This window comes from Dicentrarchus labrax, unplaced genomic scaffold, assembly GCF_905237075.1.
Source record: "Dicentrarchus labrax unplaced genomic scaffold, dlabrax2021, whole genome shotgun sequence".
Classification (NCBI taxonomy): domain Eukaryota; kingdom Metazoa; phylum Chordata; class Actinopteri; family Moronidae; genus Dicentrarchus; species Dicentrarchus labrax.
The window spans coordinates 5,435,506-5,449,199 of NW_026136723.1; the positions used below are offsets into that span (position 1 = coordinate 5,435,506).

General features: G+C 41.6%; 1 protein-coding gene across 2 annotated transcripts in view; it reads left to right on the forward strand.

Moving 5' to 3' along the window:
• gatad2b (GATA zinc finger domain containing 2B) overlaps positions 1-13,694 on the forward strand; it is a 50,660-nt gene that overhangs the window by 7,621 nt on the left and 29,345 nt on the right. Inside the window, exon 1 of one of the 2 annotated variants that reach the window (XM_051390756.1) lies at positions 11,068-11,432. The exons of the other annotated variant lie outside the window; for it this stretch is intronic. The gene's annotated coding sequence lies outside the window, so the exon portion shown is untranslated. Of the gene's footprint in view, positions 1-11,067; positions 11,433-13,694 lie in introns of those variants that run through there. 2 annotated transcript variants of the gene reach the window in all.

Genomic DNA, 13,694 nt, shown 5'->3' on the forward strand with positions numbered 1-13,694 from the left:
AGCACAGAGAAACTTTCCACTTTAAGCAGATGAATGTGAGTCAAACTCTGCACATACATCATTCAAACATCACACTGTAGCAACAAGAACTGATTTCTGACCAGAGGCGGACTTTAGGAACATTTACATTCTGAGATGCAGTTGAGACCAAACTCTTTGATCAGTTTTGCACAATTTGGCTCTATCAGCTAGTCAGGTAACATCATTTCACAATAGGCTGTCTCATCCTTCATGCAGTGTCAGGAGTCCTTGGTGAAGGTTCCTTGTGAACCCAGCCTGAGGCAGATAGGATTCAGGTCAGATTGGACCTATTTTCATCTGCGTTGGTTCTTTCTGTGAGGGTTTTACATGTTCTCCCTGTGTCTGCTTGGGTCAGGTGTTCCACTGTTCTCCCACAGTTAAAAGACATACAGGTTAAGTGAATTAGAAAAGTGTAAGTGTAATTGTTATTATCTGTCTATTGCCCCAGATAGTTCCAATTACTAAGGAGCCACAGGAACTAAACTCAGGAACCGTCCCTGCTTGTGTTTCCACCACACCACAAGATTAGGCAAACTAGTCTGGTAATGGGTTAAAAAACAGCAGCAGACTTTTGGGATGCAATTTTTCTGTGGTTTGCAAGTCATGTTGTTGCGAGTGATTGTGAAGTTTTGTAGGCGGTCATTGTCTACCCTTAGCATCAGCCTGAATGTGTGCAATCACACCTTCAAAGGTGTCCATATTGAAGCTTGACGTTGTCTCAAACTGTACTGTCTGACACGTGCAGCCCTCGTAATGGCTGCTTCCTCTTTACTGTTCCTGCTGCTGTATTTAAAACTTCTGTGCCACAAAACGTCCTTATCTTTACGCAGGCCAATTGTTATTCATCGAGGAGGTCATAGTCATTGTTGACTGTGGCTACAGGAAGCTGTGGCTGCTTCACAATAAAATATGCATTGCACTATAGTGTGTTTGAATTGCTGCTGGTTCTTCCAGACCTTCATAGACCCTTCTCACAGCGGACATTTTCACTTGTCATGGTAGGAAACACACAGGTGTTACTAATAACATTAATGATGGCTTCCCTCTAGTGTCTTTAGCTGCTCCATATGTTTAGCAGCTAGCCTCTAACTGCGTCTGTCTGCTGCTTGGGGCTGAGCAGACCAGCGTACAGTGGGTTTTTACTGTTTGTAGCTTATTCTCAGCAGGAAACAAAATGCGTGGGCGACCAGAACAACTAGCCTAAATGAGGCTGAAATACCCAGCTGTAAAGTTGGATGATAATCCTGCGCAGGTTCAATGCTAAGTGACACCTTTCACACTACAAACAGTCATTTGATCCACTGCTAATATGACAATATTGATTGGTGAAGCCTTTAAGTGTTCTTCAAACACCATCAAACAGTCAACATGATTGTCTCTCAGCATGCACACTTTCATGCAGATGGAAATTAACAATGTCTTCACTTTTTATGTTATGCAGGTAACAAACTGAACTCTCTGGGTGCTTTCATATTCAACTCTCCGCTCATTGAGGCCTTTGTTTAGGGATGCATGATTTTTTCCAGCCAGTACAATATGCAATAATTGCCTGCTTCCCATGGCAGATACTGATAAGATAATCATTACTTCACACTTGAGTATAGCAACAACACACAACAGGCCTGAATCTTCAAATTCAAAGTTTATTAAAAATGCCACAAACATACATTTATAGAACAGAAAGCCTATCAATAGTTTTGAATATATATATATTATATATATATATGGACCCATACTCAGCTGTAAGTTAATTATCCAGATAGTTCATAATAATGTAAATTTCCCATTACTGGCCGATGATTCATTTGCCCAGTAGTTAATGTGTATGCCTACCTTCCTTACTGGTGGTGTTGTATTGGACTACATTATAATGAAAGGTATCTTTTTTGTGTGGTCCCATTTATTTACACGAGTAAGTGCAAGAAGCAGAATTGTCAGATCTGCATGAGACAAAAGAGTAAATAGTAGAGACATCCCAGGTGGATAGAAGGATTAGGGATATCATTTTTCCAATTATTGGAATTAAAATGTTTAATTTTAGTTTAGATTTTATTATCATAATATGGGTGCTGTTTGTCAGGGGCAGAAGTTCAGAATAAGTATAGCAATACAAAAACATCACAGTCTCAATAAAATGAGCCAGTAACTCCATTTGCTTGTAGTACTGACCTTTTTTTTTTTTTTTGTAAGTACATAATATTGTTTAAGTTTGTCTTTGTTTGTTTTTTTTTCCTAAAGTGTAGTTTTTATTTCAGTTAACCAAAATGTTCACACCTAGTTTTAGTTTTTAGTTTAGTTTTACTTAAGTATAATAACATCTACACGGACTAAACCTCTTCCGCTGGTGAGTGGTTGCGCTTCACATGCCGGAATAGATATTACTTGAGCTGTAGATCCAACAGTGTGGGACATCTTCTGTCCGCCTGAGTGAGTCAGTTTCATTCATAACATATCTAACCACTGATGATTAACGCTGGTCAATAATCACACGCATAGCTTGGGTAAAAGTCATGTGTAACTAATAGAGATGTGCGCGATTGGTTGGTTAAACGTATTTAATGGTTAAATGGTTATTAGCATCTTTACGCAGCCACCAGCCCCTCATCCCTGCACTAATGCCACCGCTGGTTTTAATAGTTCTAGTCCTAACATTTGGTTACGGCACAACTAATCTGTTAGAGATGACTCTATTCAGGGAAAAGAGGATGGTCGAGCTGCAGTTGAAAAGAAAATAGCCAGAGTATGGTAAGTTAGGATGACATTAAGCACTGAGAAAGTAGTGATCACATTATAAAACAGCTGTCTGCCTCGCTGCCAACGTAGCATTAGCTTACCTGCTCCCTGAAAGTTGTAACATTATCCTTTCTAACATCACATCATCTCAGACGCCACCATCTATGCTTTGAGGTTCACGTCATGAATCCAGCCAGCGGTGGAAAAATCTAAAATAAAAACTCGAAAGGCATCATGTATGTAAGTTATTCCACAACCATCGATCTCTCTTTGTGTAATAACACAGTGTCTTCATTTTCTCCCTAATCATTCACGCCGTTGTCCAGCAGAAAGTTATTGTTTGTTTGTACATTTACATCCCAATAATGTAACAAACTGCCCCTTTGTCAAATGTGTATAACAGGTTATACTGGAGTATCTAACAGAGTCACTTGTGAAGCGTGTGTTTGTGCGGTGTGTTTTTACAGTTTTTAAAATCTACTCAATTTTGACTGTTTTCTGAGCGTCTTCTTACTTTTAGACTAGCCAACTAGTCTAATTTAAATATTTTGTTCAATCAACAGCAAAATTAGTCACCAGGAACATCCCTAGTAACCAATCTGAAGACCTGCTGTGTCACAGTAAACTTGGATTCTCTTGCAAAGAGCTCAGAAGAGTCTGCATGCATCACTTTGTGTTTGAGAAGAGAGAAATCTGCATAATCAACTCTTAATTAGAAGAATTCATGTTGGAGTGGGTGTGGGTAATACCTGTAACTCGGCACTAATTGATTTGTGCGATTTTAATCAATGTGTGTAAAGCAATAAGGCGGGTAGTGGTGGTGGTGCTAACTGTAGTAAAATGAAAAGGGGGAGCGCTGTTTCATTTGTGTGGAGAGAGGGCCCAGCAGTCAGTGGTAGTGCAGCTGTGACTAATCCAGCCGGTGAATAAGCAGTGTGCAGATGATTGCTGCATTGCTGCGCTGCATTTAGCCAGGTGCTGCACAAGGTCACCCCGGTCAACTTGTCTGAATGCAATCGTCCTAATGCTCACTGTACACTGAAGGACGCAGCCAGAATGGGGGACATTTCTGCAGCGGTACCTGATGGAATCTTTACCCATTACATCCTGGAGGATCTCTTTTATGAGAGGTGTTCTGCAGATGGGATGCTAAAGAAACACCAGCTGGTATACAGAGTACAGTGGAAGGTCTTTACATGTTGTTCTGATCGGCACATGGAGTCATTCATGGAGCGCCAAGAGCTCAAATATAAAACACAGCCAAATATACAGTGGTTTCATTCCACCCGTCAGCTGTCCACTGCTGCTGCTGGTCTTCCTGCTGCATGGCCTGCTTTATTATCACTCCCAATGTATGCTTTGGGAATAAATCAGATATATTCTTGGCCCTTGTTTACTTTTTTAAAATAAAAGCTATGGGTGAGCAATCAGACCACTTTAGATCAAGAGTCTTCTTTCTTACTATTTCCGTACTTCACATAACCTCACTGACTAGTGGATCTGCGCTATGTGAACAAACCGAGTGACATGGCCAACCAGATGGCGGTGCTAATTGAATGAATTTCTTGGGTGACGTATTGTAAACAAAGTATGTTATAGTGTGTGTGTGTGTGTGTGTGTGTGTGTGTGTGTGTGTGGGGTATGAAACTTAAGAGCATCAACACAACAGTCACACTGTCTGCATTCTGTGTTAGGTACTGAACTCAGACCAGCCATCACAACTGGAGCTCGCTGCGTTGTTAATATTAGCCACTAGCAGTATTTGAAAGACATACTCCAACAGTGGGGGGAGGAAGTGAGGCCATGGATGTTTTGTCTCATCTGAATCTCCAGCTGTAATTTTAGCCATTATTCTGCTGTTAAGAGAGTCTTGAGGGGGCGAGGCTGCAGTAGGATAACAGCAGCAGCAGACCTGGGATCAGCAGACCGCCAGCTGATGTATGTGCAGAGTTTGGTCCAGTATCAACTTGTACAGTGTGATGTAGAAACTTAAAGCCACCAGTGCACATCCACTGAGAATGGACTTTACAGTGAAGGAGGAGACATCTTGTGTCCAGCAGCAAAACTTTAGAAATGAATTCTTCCAAGGAGACTATTTGTATATGTGTCTTAGCTAGAATGTGTAACATTTCAACATTGAAATTTCTATGAACTCTAGCTCTATGTTGTGTGTGTATATAGGTGAGTTGTGTACTTACATCATCCCAAATGTTTTCAACAATGTTAAAACTCAATTCAATTCAATTTCAATTCAATTTTATTTGTATAGCGCCAATTCATAACAGAAGTTATCTCAGGACACTTTTCAAATAGAGCAGGTCTAGACCGAACTCTTTATAACATTAATTACAGAGACCCAACAGTACCACCATGAGCAAGCACTTGGTGACAAGGGCAAGGAAAAACTGCCTGTTAAAAGGCAGAAACCTAGGACAGATCCTTCGGCTCTAGGTGGGTGGTCGTCTGTCTCGACCAGTTGGGGTGAGAGAGAGAGAGAGAGAGAGACAGAGAGAGAAAGAGGAGAGAAGACAGACAGACAGACAGAGACAGCAACAACCACACTAACAGTAGATGACGACGACAACAGCGACGATGGGGGACAATGAGCAGTGACAATAGTAATAATAGTAACTGTAGTAATAATAATATTAATAACTCAGAGAAATCTGTCATTTTATTCAGGTAACACTGCGTTTCACCGGTCGCCTGTCGATGGCGTCATATGCCCTTTGTGCCTGCGTCAGTGGTTGTCTGGATAAACAGTCAATGTATGACAGCTTCTGGCAGTCTGAAGCCACATTGTTACCATCCACTGTTTAGATCTTGGTGCTTTTTAATTTTTAAATTAATTTCATTTAATTTAAAATGGTTGAAAGATTTTAGTCATCAGACGTCTGGATCTTAAGTTATAAGAGAAACAAGCTGAGCTAACGTTAGCAGCAGCTCGGCTTCATTGTTACACTTACATTTTTCAGTCACAAATGCACTGTGATGTTGTGTGCCTAAAATAGCACCTGTGACATTTGCTCCATATGTAAAAAAACAAAACCCATCAGCATCCAACAATGATGCATTAGCTCCTGAAATACCCAGAATGCATTGTGATGTGACTGGCTTTGTGTAATTCAGTGGTGTTGACTGTCAGGGATTAGTGTAGCTAATATCACTCCACTTGATGAGCGTTGTGTTAACATGTTGTGTGCGATACTCTAATTGTAACTCGATTATCTCGGGCACGTTTCTGTCTCCGCTGCGTATTGATACTCCTCCTGGCTGCCACATTCGGCCCCATTTTAAGATGTCTCTGCTACCTCTGTGTGCCTCGCTCTGACTAAATGTCTCATGTTCCCGCTGCTTTTTTTCTTTCTTCTTTTTTCTCTCGTTTGGCTGGTGAAAACAGTGTCTGCCCCACCCTGTGGTCTGAAGTTCTGCACTCAGTCTTTTCTTGTCAAAGTGCCAGCTCTTAAAGGAAGAGATTTTCCTCTTTCTGCTCTGAAAACACCGGGGCTGCTGCTGCTCCTCCTCCTCCTCCTCCTCCTCCTCCTCCTCCTCCTCCTCCTCACCTCCCACCCTGGCTCTCTTTCTCTCTGCCTCTCTGACTGTCTTTACTGTGTGACGTCTTGACCACTAACGGCTACATATTAAGAGATAATTCCATACCCTGAGGTTACAAACCGGCTCAGACTGGCTCAGCGCGTTTTGACTCTGCTCTGTTCCCTGGGCTAAAATAAATAAAATTCAAAAAAACAAAATAAAAAACAGAGAGAGAGAGAGAGAGAGAGAAAAAATTACGCCTGTGCCCTTTTTTTTTTTTTTTTTTTTTTTTTTTAAAGGAACATGAGGCTAATTTGCAGCAGGAGTGCCACAGCAACAAGAAACACACACCCCTGTTGTCTGACTAAAAGGAATAATTAGTGACATTTGTCTTTAAATAGTATCTCTGCTTTTACCTCGGGGAACAAAGTAACACCATTTACATGTTTATTGGGTAGTTTGTCTATTAGTGGCTTTTCATAAAGGGAATGCTAACACAAAGGATCAGTCTACTTGTTTTCACCTCAACTGTATTGTTGTATATGCAATTATGGACACATTTGCCACGGTGTAATATGCGCTCAGTTGTCAGTTTTTAAAGCTGCAGTAGGTAATATTTATAAAAAAAAACTTTGTCAAATTAACTGAAACTTTCACTATATCCTGACAGTAGTACATGAGACAGATAAGCTGTGAAACAATCAGCTTCCTCTGGCTCCTCCTTGTGCTCCTAATGGGATTTGCAAGAATCCACCTGAACAAAAACAACCAATCAGAGCCAAGAAAGGTAGTCTCATTCCCAGGTCTTCAAATACCGATGCTTTAGATCCCAAAGCTTTAGGCCACCAATCCAAGCATCTGTATTTGACGGTCCAACACAAATGCTAGGCCTGAATGATTTAAGGCAAATAATTAACAGGGTTCAAGCTTTTTGCATTAGCACATAATTTAGGTACACCCAAACATTTTAAGTTCCCATACAACATTATTTACACGTTAGATTCAATCAGGATTTTAGTTTACCTTATCTGGAACTGAAATTTAGTCAAATGTAGCTCTTCTCTGGCTATATTATAAGCAGTGTTTTATTATTTTATTATAATTTCGGAGTTTTTCACATTCAGGTGTTTATGTCCAGCTTTTATTGTGTCATTTTATTTGAAGATTATCGGTTTGTTTCAAGGGTGAATCTATCATCACCCATTGGTTTGTAGAGTACCTATTTGAAGCCTCAAGTTTGGCTTTATGGTCATCACCATGACACAGGTGACGTACTGGGAGCTGAGCTGCTCTCATTGGCTGCACAGTTTTGACTTATCCATTGCAGGAAACAATGCCTGCTTGTTTTGTTTTGATGTGAAAGACCCCGCAGCGGCAGAAATGACATATTATACATTTAAGTGTATTTATTGTACTGTTGTACTACTGTTCGGAAAATAAGCCTTGCTAAGTGTTGAGATATGGCATATACGGTATTCACACAGAGAGTATGCCAATCTCATTTTACAATTCTTAAATGCTTTTGGTTAATGCTGGCTGTCCGCAGCTCTCCCGCAACTTTAGCGTACCCAAATGTAGACATGTGGAGTATATTAACCAGACAAGGCGTTTGATGTCTGAAGTTTTAGAATATTTATATTATTTACAGCTGACAGCAACAGTTGTCTTTATAGGCGGTCACTGGCTGTACTTTGATGCTTTCTAGAGTCTGCTAATTCAGAAACGGTTAATCATTTAGCCATGATATAGTCAGTTTGGAGTTTGTGCTGCTGTTAAACTGTAAAATGAAATGTTATGTTTGTAATATGACATCTACCCTTGCTGATAAATTTGATGAATGGCGATAATTCGAATCATCCGTTTATAAATCCCTGAGTTGAATCTCAGTGATCATTAGAATCCAACTTTCTGTCTTTCTTTCATAGCTTCAAAAAGACCCTTCCTTCATACTGACAGTCACATGAGATGCAGGGAACCATTTGTTTTGGTGGGAGGGATTCACCTGCTCTGCACTGGTGGTTCAGATTCAGCAATTATTCCATTGACAGTGACATTGACCGTTTCTGGATGGTGATGTCTGTCATTCTGCCCAGCAAACACTTCCATGACACGGTACAGATCACTGCAGAGTTGTTGAGGATATTCCTTGTCCCCGGATGATGTCTCCTGATGTTTTTGGTGACTGCTGCCCCATCCTCAGGTCAGATTGTCCAGGTTGTGGTAATGTTAATATTCGTGCTCCCTGGGGACGAATCCAAATGCTTCTAATGAGCACTTGATATTTTCTCTGTTCCAACCCTTAAACCCGTTTCCACTTTCACACACATTGCATCACCCGAGTGGCAGGCTGCTATGAACCCCTCTCTGGAGGATGTCTGTCCATTTTAGGGACTCAAGGTCGTTTATTTGACATTGTACAACACAGGAAATGCACAATGAACAATGAAATGTAAGTTGTGAGCACCTTCGTGCTACACACACAGAGCATCTATACAAATGTTTGATAGTCTTTTTTACCATTATATGCCCTTTCCTATAGTTTCAAATGATTTACTGAGAACATTCATGTTTTTATAAATGAATCATTTTTATATTGAATTGTGTATTATTACTGTATTGGGATATTTTACCTTGAATATAACCTAATCATTTGACTTTGTATGATTCAGCCTGATTAATGTTGACAACCTGTTGCTACGACCTGAAAATGACATGATCAGCAGAAGATGTGACATGTTGATTAAATACGTATAATGATCTTTGAAAGAACACATGTATCCCATTGACATATATAAAGATGGACGACGTGATAGGTCTCGCCAAAGATTGTTTATTGTCATTTTAGGTAGTTCTTACCACACTGATATATATTTAAGTGTTCATTTTCTGATCAGTTTGGTTTTAATTAGTTACTTAAAGCTATAAAGAGGGGATTTCAAGTCATGATTGAAAGCTGAGCCCTGCTTGTGATTGAGTAGGCCGGACATGTTGGGCAGGGCGTTGATGCCGCTCGACTTTGATACCACTGCGCAGAATCTGGCTCCAATTGGCGAAAGAATGCAGCAGCCTGACGCGGAGACGTGGCGTCCATCTTTTATGTGTTATGGACTGAACTCTGTCAATACATTTTTCACACTTGCACACAAACATTTTTTTACTCCTATATGGAGTGATATGTTGGCAGTATAGAGGCCTGCTGTCACAAGCAGGCTGAGGTGGGCATGACACAGTAGAGTTCAATAAAGAAGGAATCGGAGTTTAATTGGCTTGATTTTAGCGGACACCGATCCTTTAAAACATTCCCGGAGCCGTGCCGAAATGATCCTCGGGATCAGCTTAGGACATCTCTAGCTGCAACTACTCATTAGTTTAATTATGGATTAGTCTTTTACTCTTTTGAGTAATGGATTCATTCTATTGTCTATAAAGCTTGAAGTTGTGTCTTATTAAGTTTATCTGAGAGGCTTTTACGTCAGGGACCTGGGCCCAGAGCCGGTACACTTGAACCCAAAGTCCATTTCATTGATTTCTAATCCCATCTTTAGATATTTCTATTTAATGCTTTACTAATATACCACAATAATGTTTTTATGTTGTTTTTAGTTTCTATTGAGTTTAAACTCAACAGTGGTTTACCAAAAGCATGAGCACGTTCATTGAACAACGCTGTCAATCTCATCCTCAGAACTGCACGGCCATGGTCATAGGGTCATTCTTTAATAAATATGAACAATAGTGGGCATATGGGCTTGGGATCTTGTGATTGTTGTGCTTTTCTGCACTGTAGCAACAGCATAAACAAATGTCCCATTGATGAAGACGCAGTCGCACCCAGGCACAGTACGCAGTGACGGTACCTAAAATGAAAGCACCCTTAGACTGACGACCAACAGCCCAAAATAATAAAACCCAGTCCTTGCACTGGAACCAGTCAATGGTTGGTATTTTGCACTAACTGAGTGGTTCACAGCAATTAACCAGTTATCAAAATGATCACCGGATAACCTTCTACTGCTAATTGAGGAACAAACTAACGATCTCAGCTGCAGTTTGGTTGGTGTGGAAACATTCAGGCGGTACCGCGGACGAAGAACCCGGCTGCGCGGAGTGTGTTGGTATGAGATGAATCCTCGACACCGTTTCTCACTTCTTCTGCTATGCTCTTTGTCTCCAACTGCACACTCACCCCTCCTCCTCTTCCTCTTCCTCCTCCTCCCCTTTGCCCCCTACCACTGCCCCCCCCATCAGTACCCTCCACCCTCCACCCTCACACGCACATGCACACACCCCCACCCCTCAGGCGACAGCAGAACAGGAATTGATTAGTGGCACGGCTTAAAAATAGACGACTGGTTGTCATAGCAACGCCCACAATGAGCTGTTGTCTAGTTTAATAAAGAGCAGCGTTGTGTCTGAGCGCTAGGTGGAAGGTGTGTGTGTGTGTGTGTGTGTGTTGCCTTACGTGCGGCGTATTCGCAGTCAGCAGGTGAAAGTGTCTGTAATTATCACACTGCGGTCCTGCTGGATGTGACTTCTGCACAGAGTCAACGCACCAATCAAATCAAGCAACAACAAAGCCCCACCAGCATCCTTCTCTCAACGCCCATTGGCTCTGAATCTGCATCCCACAACCATCAACTCCTGAGCCGCCCCACACAACCAATTACAACTCTGTTGCTATGGGCTCCATTCTGATTGGCCTCATTAGTGTCAAAAACTGGCCATATGCAAATTTTGGTCATATTCCCAGAAGCCCTGTCATCAACATCCTTTACAGCCAGGCAGCCACTGCTTGTGTGTGTGTTTGTTGTTGAGATGCTGTTCCAGTGTGTCAGCTGGACCAGCGGGCTGAGCCACTGCCTCCTGTTGGCACAAGGAGGGGTTTGTTGTTCCCGGACATCTCTCCATCTTCTCTAACACTGGCTAAAGAAGCCAGATGGTAGCTGCCTCTGGTAGTTTCCTCAGACTGTTAGTATGATTAGCCACAAGGAGTTTCCAGCACACTCACACAACAGCTTCCGCGTGACAGGCAGAGCACCGCTGCGGACAGGACATGAGCCGGTCGGGACTGTGTTTCTGCTGTTCTCAAGGGTGCAGCAGCATCAATGAAACAGAAATACAGGTGGAAGTGTCCACGTGCTCCGGTGAGTCATGTGTTGTGATGCTGTCTGTTCTCTGTTGTATTATTCTTTTAAGGGTTACATGACGAGCAACTAATATTATATGATGCTGATTACTTTATCATACCTTATACCCTGGCCTACGATTAAAACAACCGTTAGTTTCTGTGTAGTCCTGGGGTTAGGGGTTAGGGGTAAGGGTTAACCGTAACTACCAGTTGTAGTTACCAATAATGTTGACTTTGGCTTGACCACGATATGCGATAATATCGTCCCATTCCTACTGTACAGACACTGTGGACCACACTGAATGCGCCCAGCCAATGTTCTGGCTATGGGAGGCCAGAGGTACGCATAGGTTCTTCCTATGTTGGACCTATTTGTATGAGACAGCTCCCGCAGGTTGTTCTCTCAGAGTCCAGTCTGTAATGTAGTTTATACTCTTCACTGATCAACCAGGGACATACATTGAATTATTTCCAAGAACTAGCAAATGCCAGTTAAGTTTCAGCTCTCTTTGTGGTCACACACCTTCACACTCCATTGTACATACATGCACCCTTTCTATTTCCTTCTCTGTTGTCTTCTTCTTTCTTCCTCTCTCGCCCCCTTCTATTGGGGAGTTGATAAGATTAAGTTTAATTGTTGTATCATTACATTCATTTTAGAGTTCGACCAATAGTAGATTTGTAAGCGTCGATATAGTAACTGTAGTTTGGAGCAGGAAAAAGCAGATGGTGTGCAAGCCTGACAAAATATTTTGCTTCTATACCAGTCAACCATACAAAGGACCTATGTCTTTCAGTACATGCCTCCTTAAAAATCACTAATAACCAGGTATTTCAAAAGGCACCAGCAGACAATAAACACAAAACTCGAATTCCACCACAGTGTATTATACAGTCAGTGCTCAATAGGAAAAACCCACAGTTCAACTAACAATTAATGAGTCCGTACCTCAAAAACCCTCTTTCGTGTCCAAGGAGGCAAACTCTCCTTGGATTCTCTGACGCAGATACTGAGACTCCAAACAAAAATAAACTGCCATTAATATTTGAACCGATACCTGTGTCGGTATTGTTACCTGGAATGGAACGTCAATGAGTACGCTGTAGTACCGATGTAATTTGGTCGGTGCCCTTAAAGGTGAGTTTGGTGCCCAACCCTACTCCGCAGTTACCTCCTGTAGCCCGGCCACTGTGCTCCTGTCGGCTCCAGGCGATGGTCAGCTTGGGAGCCAGCAACTAGATGTCAATTTAGCCCAAATGCTTTTGTCAAAATAACTGCTGTGTTTGTGCTGTAAGGCTGCGTGATATGGTAAAACATCATATTGTGATTATTTTGAAAGATATTGCGATATGATTCATGATAATTGTGGGAGTGATCATTTTTGCATCACAAATTGAATTTTAACTTGAAAAAAAATCGTGATACTGGGTCATATATGGGGGTTTGTAGCAAACAAATGTTTTCTTAAATCTGAAGAACAAGATTATTACAAGATTATTAGACAAGGGCATCTCTGCAGCACTACAGTGCTTCATTATAATGCTGTTTGTCACACATTTTATCAACAAATTGCAGCTCCTGTCATTTGCATATTGCACTTAGCCATATTGTGATTTCAATAACATTGCGAATAATTGTGCAGCCCTACTTTAAAGCAACTCTAAACTATACAATAAATGTGGCCGATGAAGAGCCGGGTGGACACTGGCGCGCAGCCGGTTGCTGTGTGCGTTTGGTGTGATGAGGCTGAGTACGGAGCTTCCTGCCGTTCACCCTGTGTGACCTCAGCACAAAGCCCGACCATACACGCAGCCTGAAGCTCAGCACTGCCACAATTAACTTGACCTACATGCCAGCAGTAAGAAGTGCTGATGGTGGCCCTCATGCTACTCTATATGATACCAACCGCTCATGTTTACTGCAGGCATCACACATCTATGGGGATCTTACTAGGATTCTCCACGTGAGCCGTTTTGTTCCTGTCTTACATTTCACCTTTACAGTAAATCTCTGTAAACACTGTGGAATTGAAACAGAAGGCAGAGCAAAGTAAAGGTACAGCCTCCTAAATTTTGCAAGTGAGGTTTTTCTGGATTTGGCAAGTATATATTTTCTTCTTTCTTTTTATTTTCAACCACTAACTTGTAGATAAGCTCAGATTTTATGTTGTATCACGGTTGCATGCAGCACTGTAATGCATTGGTTTCCAACCTTTTTCCTTAGGGCACCCCTTTTCTGTCATAAACTGACGACCCCTGGCTGAGTGACATTTTTAAT